This window comes from Hyaena hyaena, unplaced genomic scaffold (assembly GCF_003009895.1).
Source record: "Hyaena hyaena isolate Hyena2069 unplaced genomic scaffold, ASM300989v1 scaffold_1274, whole genome shotgun sequence".
Taxonomy (NCBI): Eukaryota; Metazoa; Chordata; class Mammalia; order Carnivora; family Hyaenidae; genus Hyaena; species Hyaena hyaena.
The window spans coordinates 32,497-43,952 of NW_024081907.1; the positions used below are offsets into that span (position 1 = coordinate 32,497).

General features: G+C 33.9%; 1 long non-coding RNA gene across 2 annotated transcripts in view; it reads right to left on the minus strand.

The window, feature by feature from the left end:
- Nucleotides 1-7,708, minus strand: part of LOC120224857 — a 31,513-nt gene extending 23,805 nt beyond the window's left edge. For both annotated transcript variants that reach the window (XR_005526683.1, XR_005526684.1), the window contains exons 1-2: nucleotides 7,629-7,708; nucleotides 691-839 (exon numbers count right to left, since the gene is read on the minus strand). This is a non-coding gene — a long non-coding RNA (uncharacterized LOC120224857). The remainder of the gene's footprint in view (nucleotides 1-690; nucleotides 840-7,628) is intronic.
- Between the last annotated feature and the right edge of the window lie 3,748 nt (nucleotides 7,709-11,456).

Below are 11,456 nucleotides of genomic sequence, written 5' to 3' on the forward strand. Positions count from 1 at the left end.
CATTACATCATTCAGAGCTCTACTCAAATGGCACCAATCAGAGAGCTCTTCCCTGACCAGCTGGTCTTTCTCCATCCCTGACATTCTTTTCTTCACAGCATTTGCTACTTAGACTGTATTTATATAGCTTTTAGTGTATAGCTTCCATTTTTTCCTACCGCCACTAAAATGTTAAGTGCCATGAAAGCAGGGTCTTTGTCTCTTTAATTTGTTACTACATCCCCTATGCATATGATATGTGTTATATAAACTACTTTATGATGGATGAATGCTCATTTTCAAAGTACAGATGAACTGAATTTGGTTATGAAGAGCTAAGAGTACTGAATAAATGTAAAAACAATAAATGAGATATTGTATACATTTTGAAAATGTCTATAAATATCACAAAAAAGAAAAAAGCCCAGAGACGTTTCCCATAATACTAGTTTTACATGTATTCTAGGGTTTTTATTAGAAAATTTCAGATGCAGTGCAAGATGGATCTACTTTGTATTGAATTAACATATTAGAAAAAAAATTGTAAAGCAAATATCTAATGCAGCCAACAAGGACCTTTCAATTTTGAAATAACATAATTTAAAAATACTTCTTCAAATTGAATTCCTATGTTCTTTCCAAAGCCTTGAAATGTTTTCCCACATAAGTTGGTGCAGAGATAATGAGTGATGCATCTGGAGTGAACCTTACCTCTGTGGTGTGTGGATGCCATGTCATCACTGATACAATGAAGGGGACCGTTGAATTACAGACATGGAGTTGGCCTGGCAAACATGGCAGATTAACCAGAAGGCTTGGACGCCTTTTACTGTGGTTGCTCTCTCCTTCTTATTCTCCTTCTTTGAAGACATAAACTTAAATCATGTATGGGTTAACATTTCAGCAACATAGACCAGAGTTTATTTTTGCTAAGGAGAACACCAATACTCAAAAGATTTCCATCAATTCATAGTACTTACTTGTAGAATGCTTTCTTCATTCCTGTAGAAGTTTATCTAAGCTGCTACATTATTGTCTTTCCGGGATACTTATTCTGCAACCCTCTTTCTCAAAGCCTCATAGAAAATGCCTTATTGATGATCATTAAGCCACAATGACTTGACATGCTAAGATTTAAGGGATACGTTCAAGTAGGTTATCATCAGGCATTCTCTATATTTCTGTCAGTTCAAGGTTATTCAGAAAAAAATAATTATTAATATATTCAGATACAGTTCTTACATTTGGAAGAAATATTCTATGTAGAGTGCTACTCACACAGGTGCATCCATACCATATGCATAGATTTATATAATTCTGGATATCAGATTTTATAATTCTGGATATCAGCAATACCTTTATATTTACATATTTTAAATATGAAGACCATATAACCCTAGTAGAGAAATCTTTGAAAAATGGAAAAGATGCCCTGAATACCACCATCTTCATAAATTATTGTCAGCATGTTTTTATATTTCCTTCCAGTAATCTGATGCATCTTATACTGTTTATCACTATGTATACAATTTTACATCTGGTCTTTAATCACTTAAAATCACAACATAAGCACTTTTTATGTTTCCTACATAGTCTTTTAACTATCAAGTAACTTCTGGAATAATATCGCATCAAGAGAATATACTTCACTTTCCCATTATTGGATATCTAGATAAATTCCAATATCATGCCATCAGAAATACTACAGCTTTTAATATCTTCATCCTTGAAGATTCTTTCCTAGACTTTGGATTACTATTTCTTTAGGATAGATATCCAGATAGTTTATTATTTGGTCACTAGTTAAAAATATTTTTTAAATTTTTTAATTTTTATTTTTTTTACAAATAGTTTATTGTCAAGTTGGTTTCCATCTAACACCCAGTGCTCATCCCCACAAGTGCCCTCCTCCATGCCCATCTCCCCACTCCCCCTGTACACCCATCAGTCCTCAGTTTGTTCTGTCATGGTTTGCCTCTCTCCCTCTCCCCCACCATTTCCCCCCTTCTTCTCCCCTACGGTCCTCTGTTAAGTTCCTCCTAATCCTCCTATACATGCAAACATATGATATTTGTCCTTCTCTGCCTGACTAATTTTGCTCAGCATAACACCTTCAAGGTCCATCCATGTTGCTACACATGGCCAGATTTCACTAGTTAAAAATATTTTTATCAAACTTGATACAATATTACCAAATAACTTTCCAAAATGTAATGACACCAGTAATGTTTTAGTGCCATTTCATGACACTTTTGCCATGCTGATTTTTATCATTACTACCTATTTTTACTAATGTAAATTTCTTCACATGGAAAAAATTAAAAAGATTGAACATCTTTTCATTTGCTTGGTTTCTAGTTTCATTGTGTGTGTGACATATCTGCCATGTCCTTTGAATGTATTCTTAAAATTGTTGTGTCGACTACATTGTGCATATAAAGTTGTTTCCTTGGATTTCCACATTAAAATCTCTTAATATTAAGTACATATACACTGAAAGTAATTTATGATCAATTTCAAGAATTTCTTTATATAAATAATGATCAAATATTTCTCCAGTATTTCTCCAGAATATTCTTAAATTTGTTTTTGATTATTTTATATAAGAAAGCCTAATTTTTTGTATATTAATATGTTTTCATGCATGAAAATCTTTTCATAATATTTATAACCTTATGTACAAAATGTCAATGCTTCTCATAAAGTTTCATCTTCTAGTTCCTAGCATTTAAAATACAATTTAGGGGCATCTGGGTGGCTCAGTCAGTTGAGTGTCCAACTTTGGCTCAGGTCATGATCTGACGGTTTGTGAGTTCGAGCCCCATGTTGGACTCTGTGCTGACAGCTTAGAGCCTGGAACCTGCTTCAGATTCTGTGTTTCCCCTTCTCTCTGCCCTTCCCATCCTCATGCTCTGTCTCTCTCTAATAAAAACATTAAAAATTTAAAAGAAATAAAACACAACTTAATTTTAAATATGTACCTAGAATTTTTCCTGGTGTATGATGTAAAGTGAACATTTTCTTAGCCACATCTTCAGTCAGTTCTTAGAACATAATTCAAGTTTCCCGCCAGGTTGCCTTGCCTCTGTTATCAGCTATTAATTATTTATGAACCAAAAGATCTACTTCTGACCTGTCTATTCTATTCCAGTGTTTTAAAATTTCATATTCTAGGGATAGAACTGCAGTCCTTTAACTATTACAACTTATAATAGTTAATCCCTTCTAATTTTACATTTCTTTTAAATATTTTCTTTTATATTTTCTCAAATTATCTCTCTCAAATAAAACTTATGGAATCTTTGCAAACATATTTTACTTTTTAACAAATAGAATCCAATTGTTCTATAGAAAAAGTTAGATATTTCTAACAATATGTGTTGTTCTTTTGTTATGTTACCTTTTATCATGAAACATATTATTTGTACAATGGAGTAGATAGTATATATGTATATTTAAATAATAATAAAAGGAACATAAACACACTCATCAATCTTAGGAAATAGAACAATGCCATTACCTTGCAAATACTATGTCCTCTTTCTTAAATGTCTTTCTTTTTCTCCAGCCAGAGATAAGCATATTCTGACTTTAGTAATATCTTTGTTCTTCCTTAAAGTTTTATCATCTAGATTTGAAATCTCAAATAATATATTTTAATCTGGACTATTTTAACATTATATTTGAATTTTCTTGAGTCTTGTTCTTTTAATGTAGCCTTAGATTTGAGAGATTCACTCATGAGTCTGCACACTGCTGTGGTGCACTCATTTTTAGTGCTGTTTACTATTCCATTTGAATAAACACTATTTACTTATCTAGTCTTAATGAGATTTTGATTGTTTTTTTTTTGCAGGAATTATAAACATGCCTGCTATAAACACATTATTTTGCATGTCCCCTAGGGCATCATGCAAGATTTCTTAGGGGTATGCATATAATAAATTCCTGGATCATAAGATATGATTAATGGTTATTGGCAAATTGCTTTCCAAGCATTCAAATATTTCCACTGGCAAAATTGTCATTGAGTTCAAGACCTGAGCTGAGATCAAGAGTCAGATGCTGAATCATCTGAGCTACCCAAGTGACCCAAAAATTCTTTGTGTATTTTAAATGCTGGCCTTTCTAGGTATAAAGCTGATGACTTTTGAGGAATGGCAGATCTTCATTTTAATGTAGACAGTTTATCAGTATTTTCCTTTATGGGTATTGTCTATTAATGTCTTAGTCCTTTCTCAGTCTCAAGACTTGATCTTTAATCCATCTGAAATTATTTTTTGTGTATAATTAAAAGAATTTTTTTTCTTTCTTCCCCCTGGATCATTTAATGTGAAGACTTTCCTTTACCTACTTCTCTTAAATGCTACCTTCATCAATTATCAATAGTCCATACACTCATTGGTCTGTTAGTGTGTTCAATATATTTTTTCTATTTGGTATATTTTTCTCTTCCTGTATTAACACGAACCTTTCATAATTTCTATAGACTTAGAATAACTTTTGATCAATGTAAGCTTTACCTACTTTTCTATTCTTCCTTTCTAAGAATATGTAGGTTAAAATTGGCCCTTTGCCTTCTATATAAAGTTTAGAATCTCTTATAATTTTCTGCCTCTTAAAATATGGGAATTTTATTGTAATTATATTGAATCTATATAGTATATAGATTATATTTTATAATATTGAGTCTTCTAATTTAAAAACATGCCTATTGGTCCATTTATTATTCTCATCTTTAATGACTTTTAAATATAGTTTTGCAGTTTTCTCTGTGTCTTGTACCTCTTAGCTCATGGAATTAGTAATGAAGGAGATGTGAAATTATCATATTCTGGATGTATTTTAAATATAATCCAATAGTATGTCTGATGGGAATTAGAAATGGGGACCAAGAGAAAGATTTTGGCTTAACCAATTCCACAGATGAAGTTGCCATTAACTAACATGGGGAAGGCTCTGGAAGAGATAATATTTGGGGAATTTCCAGTTTTGCATGTGCTGATTTTGAGGTGTTTCTAAAATGACTTCCAAGAGGAAATAACAAATAAGTGTTTTGTGTGCAAATCTTGGGTTCCTGAGAGAGGTTATAGCTAGACATACAATTTTGGGAGATGTATCAGGAAGATTTCAAGCAGAATTTATTTATTTATTTTAAATTTTTTTAATGTTTTATTTATTTCTAGGAGAGAGAGAGAGAGAGAGAGAGAGAGAGACAGCGTGAGCAGGGGAGGGTCAGAGAGAGAGGGAGTCACAGATTCTGAAACAGGCTCCAGGCTCTGAGCTAGCAGTCAGCACAGAGCCCGCCACGGGGCTCGAACCCACGAACCGCGAGATCATGACCTAAGCGAAAGTCGGACGCTTAACCGACTAAGCCACCCAGGCGCCCCCTCAAGCAGAATTTAATACAAAGTATTTTAAAAAGAAATTTATAGTATTTAAGGAAACTACAAGGGATGTTGAAGTATTCAGGGGGCCAGTAACAATAGGCCACTATGGACCCCAAGATCTGAAAGGACAAGGAGAAAGAAAAGTTACCAGAACCTTGAAGAAAGACATGCTTGCCTCTATCTTTCTATCTGCTTATATCTATCTATCTATCATCTCTTTATCTACTTATCTATCTATCTTCTATCTCTAGGCGTATGCTATTAGTGTTACCATTTGGTCACTTCAGTTATAGATGTGTTGTATCTCTTTTGACTCCCTTGCATATCTTTTGCATATATTATTTTCTCTCTAAATATTTTCCTTCTTCTTACTTTTTCTTCATTTTCTTCACCTGTTTTTGCACTATTCTCAATGATATCTACTGAAGTTTCCATAGTGTCTATTCTCCTTTGGGCTCCTTGGAGTATAGTGTTCATTTCCTAAATAATTTTGCTTGTTGCCTTTTTTTCCTGTAACTATCAGTTCCATTTTTTAAATCTTCTTTGTTAACTGGTCATCTTTTCTCACATGTAATTTTGTGTTTCATGTTCCTGAATAGCAATGACTACTTCATATTTTTGTTTTGTTTTTAGCTCAGACTGGGTGTTTTATATTGCTTTTTTATTTGAAAAAAAAAATCTTTTTTTGGAAAGATTTTACTGATGAGTTTTCATCATACGTAAGAAGCATATACTTTTTTTCTTTTCTTACTTTTTTATATTTTCTTTGTATATAGGCAGACAATATTTCTTTCCTCTAACTCATATTTTAAAAAGACAGATTTTCCTAGACTACCAGACAGTGATGTGTAAGAGATAAGCAAGGATAGTTCTCCAAGCTTCAAAATTGTACTAGATATCTCCCCCAACTCAGAGACTTCATCTTTCTCCACTCTATTCTCTTTTCAGTATGTTTACCTGTACTGACTTTATTAATGGCCTCCCTTGATTTTGGCTATCCATAGGATTTAGCTAAAGCAAAGCTCCTGTAGAAGTATGGAGTGAGGGAGGACAGTGAGGTCAGGCTTATTCCCTGACTCCTTCTCTGTGGTGTCACATGGGTTGGTTTGATCCCTGGTTGAAGTCACAGTTCATCTCAAGGCAGCTCTCTCTATAAGACTCTCTCATCCAGGTTCTGGGGACTGTTACCTTTAATGGCATCTATTAGATGACAAGAGTCTTTATAAAGAGTCCACATCTTTCAAAATACTTCATTATTAACCCCCCCTCAAGTTATCCATTCCCAGTAAGACCCTTCTGATTTAATAACGCTGGTTCTCACTCTTAATAGAAAAGGACTTCTAATGTGGCTCTTTCTGTTAGGCACTTGTTCCAATGAGTTATCCTACATCTAGCCATGAGTATCTCATATTTCCGTAAAATGCAATTAGTCCCACTAAAGGTACCCTAAGTGCATCCCTAGTTCACACTTGCTTTCTTTCAAATGCTAAGATACCTCATCTGTTTCCAGTAAATCCCATGTTGCTTAAAATAGTTATGCTCAATTTTTCTCACTTGCAACAAATAAACACTAACTTTTATATGCACTAATGCTTTCAATACTATATTTTCTTATTGAATATAACAGACATGTAGAACAGATATGCCCTTGTCATAGGATCCAATGATTGTTATATCACAGAATATGATTGTCTGAGTACATTAAAACTTTTACCAATGCAGTACGGTTAAAAGAGAGAAAAATATTAATGAATGCTTCTTCTTATGATGCTGCTGAGATTTTTTTAAATGGGTGGTTTCAGTCACAATGAACCAGATAATTTAATTCCACACTTTCCTAAATAGTAGATAATAAAGCTGATACTGAGTTTATCAAACATATCACCGCTTTTACAATTTTTATGTACCTCAAGTCATCCTGGCATATAAGTGCATGGTCCGTTTGTTAACACTTGTTAAATTTTGAATGTATCTATCCTTTTTTCAATCTTTTCTTTTTTCTTTCCTTTTTTTTTTTTTTTGTTCAATGTTTATTTATTTTAAGAGAGAAAAAGAGAATGCAAGCAGGGGAGGGACAGAGAGAGAGGGAGACACAGAATCCGAAGCAGGCTTTAGGCCCTGAGCTGTCAGCACAAAGCCCCACGTGGGGCTCAAACTCATGAACCACGAGATCATGACCTGAGCCAAAATTGTACATTTAACCGACTGAGCCACCCAGGTGCCCATATCCTGTTTTTTATCTTTTAAATATAATCTTACTCAGTTGTGGTGAGAAACATTTTTAAAGTTTCACTCATTTTGTTTTCAAAGTATTTTCCAGTTCCAGAGTTTTCAGAAGAGATTCCCTGTAGGTAAAGAAAGAATGAAATGTGTCTGTTAAAATTAAATGGCTCAATATTTTAGAGAACAGTATTATACCCACATTAATTTTTTAGATTAATTCCTAGGCAAAAGTAGCTAATATTGCCTTCCATGTGATTATTTCTCAAGGCATGACATAGTACATCAAAAATATCAACCTGGAAATGATCAATCTAATTAAAATGCCATAGATGTGTGGTACCAGTAATATTATCTCAAAATGATGAGTTATAATCTTTTTTTTAAGGGAAATGTTCTCTGAAACTTTAAAAGTATTACCATGTATAGTCCTAGGTTGGGTGTGTGAGTATGTTTGTATGTTTACGCACACATGCCATGAACAATAATTTGAATTTAAACAATTTTTAAAGAACTGAGTAAATTGTTATTTACATATGATGGAACAGTACTTTATAATAAAAAGAAAGGACGTATTGACACACAAGAACATAAATGAAACTCAAAATAATTACATTAAGTGAAAGGTAAGAGTACTTATAGATGTGGTTTATCTATACAATGGAATACTACATGGCAATGAGAAAGAATGACATCTGGCCATATATATCAACATGAATGGAAATTGATGGTGTTATGCTGAGCGAAATAAGTCAGGCAGAGAAGGACAGATACCATATGTTTGCATGTATAGGAGGATTAGGAGGAACTTAACGGAGGGCCATGGGGGAGAAGAAGGGGAAAAATAGTGGGGGAGAGGGAAGGAGGCAAACCATGAGAGACACTTGAATGCCGAGAACAAACTGAGGGCTGATGGGGGTGTGGGGGAGGGGAAGGGGGGTGATGGGCATAGAGGAGGGCACTTGTGGGGATGAGCACTGGGTGTTATATGGAAACCAACTTGACAATAAACTATTTAAAAAAATAAAATAAACATTGAAAAAAGAGTACTTATAGTATGGTTCCATTTACATAAATTCTAGAAAGTTCAAACTGATTTATAATTACAGAGAGTAGATCAGTCATTGTCTTAGGAAGGAGAAATTACAGAGATACAAAAGGAAACTTTGCGGGGGGGGGGGTAATAGTTATACTCATTGTATTGATTTTGATAATTCCTTCTCAGAATAGACATGTGTTGAAATGCATCAAATTGTACAGTTTAATTATATATTTGTGTATATCAATCAAACCTCAGTAAAGCTGTTAAGAAGAAAAAATATGAAAAAGGGATTGCATTAGTGAACACACTGGTAGCTCATAACAGACAATTTCTTGCTGAAATAAATATGTATCACAGCAGGAAAAATATATAAAACATGAAAATATGCTCAGCATCACTGATCATCAGGGAAATACAAATCAAAATTACAATGAGATATCACCTCACATCTGCTGAATGGCTAAAATCAACAAGACAAGAAACAACGGGTGTTGGTGAGGATGTGGAGAAAGGGGAACCCTCTTACACTGTTGGTGGGAATTCAAACTGATACAGTCACTCTGGAAAACAGTACAGAGTTTCCTCAAAAAAGTTAAAAATAAAACTACTCTATGGTCCAGGAATCTCACTACTAGGCATTTACCCCAAAATACAAAAATAGTACTTCAAATCGATATATGCCCCCCAATGTTTATAGCAGCAGCAGCTACAATTGCTAAATTATGAAAACAGCCCAAGTGTCAATCAACTGCTGAGTTGGACACACACACACACACACACACACACACGCAGACACACACGAGCAAATAAAAGATACAAGAAAGAATGTAATATAAAAAGTAAAGTAGACTAAAAAATAAGTGATTAATTTAGGAAAGCAAAAAAGAAGGAATAGAAGAACAAAATAACAGATGCTATAAGTAAAAAAAAAATAGCAACTTGGTAGATCAAATTTCAGTAATTGCACTGCATGTATATTGACTAAATATTCCAATAAAAAGATCTGTCACACTAGAACTGTTTTAAATGCATCTATATGCCACTTAAAAAATATTTTTTAAGTTTATATATTTACTTTGAGAGAGAGAGAGGGAGAGTGTGAAGGGTGGAGAGAGAGAGAGAGAGAAAGAGACAGAGAATCCCAAGCAGGCTCTACTCTGTCAGCACAGAGCCCAAAGCAGGGCTGGAACCCACGAACTGTGGCATCACGGCCTGAGCCAAAACCAAGAGTCAAAAGCTGAAATGACTGAGTTACTCAGGCGTCCCCACGAAATAATTGTTTAAGAAATGCTTTTATTTATCTTTGTATGAGAGGGGGATAGAGGATCAGAAGCAGGCTCTGTGCTGATAGCAGCAAGCCTGATGCAGGGCTTGAACCCACGAACCATGAGATCATGACATGGGCCAAAGTCAGATGCTCAACAGACTGAGCCACCCAGGTGTCTCTTACAAGAAATAACTTTTAAATTTAAATATGACAGGTTAAAAGGTAACTTATGGAAAAGGTATGCCATAAAATCATTTAGGAAAAGCTTGTGTGAATATGTTAATATCAGTCAGAGAAGACTTCAAAGCAAGATTTATTAAGGGAAATAAAAAGGGATGTTTTATAATTATAAATTATGAAACACTTAATTCAGCAGGAATATATTACAATTCTTCATTTGTGTATGCTTGAAAACAGCTTTAAATGATATAAATTAAAAGTCAATAGAATTAGAAGCATAGACAATCCAAAATCTCAGAGATTTTTAACATGTATCTCTCAAAAACTCTCAATAACTGACAGAAGAGGCAGACAAAACAAAAGGAGAGAGGACACAAAAGTTTTAAACAATATTAACAAACTTGGCCTAATTGGCATATCTAACTACTGCATCCAATAATTGCAGAATGTACTTTTTACAACGGAATGTGAAATATTTATTAAGTATATAGAGAAAATAAATACAGAATTAAATGAGATAAACTTCACACATTCAAAGTTTGATACAGTATGTATTTTCCTGACACTGTAGAACTTAAATTATAGGGGCACCTGGGTGGCTCAGTTGGTTAAGCATCTGTCCTTGGCTCAGCTCAAGCCAGAGTGCTCGTACTCTGTCTCTCTCACTCTTTCTCTCTCAAAAATACACATTAAAAAAATTTTTTTAAGAACTTAAATTACAGAAAAACAACTATTGGAAAATGAAAATTAGGGAACAGCAAGTATATTAAAAATCAACAACAGAATACAGAACACTATGGAATAATGCCTTTACTTCACAGTGCTAGTAGTAAAAACTATTGTTTTGTTTTTAAATCTATTTTTTAATGCTTTATTTCTGAGAGAGAGAGAGAGACAGCATGAGCAGGAGAGGGTCAGAGAGAGAGGGAGACACAGAATCCGAAGCAGGCTCCAGACTCTGAGCTAGCTGTCAGCACCAAGCCTGATGCGGGGCTCGAACCCATGAACTATGAGATCATGACCTGAGCTGAAGTTGGAAGCTTAAACAACTGAGCCACCCAGGCACCCCTAAAAACTATTGTTTTGAATTGTTCAAGAAGGCGAATGAAATAACATTTTCAGAAAAGAAATCAGAATGTCTAAAGACATACATTTCAATGTACATTGAAAGAAGGAAAATCGTTCTTGAAGGAAGGATTTTTATATTAAAAAATTATAAACAATGTAATGGACTATTTTAATCTATAAAATCATATCTTCCAGTACTGGGAATTTTTCTTGTATTATTTCCTTGATAATTTCCTCTTTTTAAAATTTTTTCTATTCCTTCTTTCTGGAACTCTTATGCTTTTGATGCTTACCTTCGTGGACAGATTCT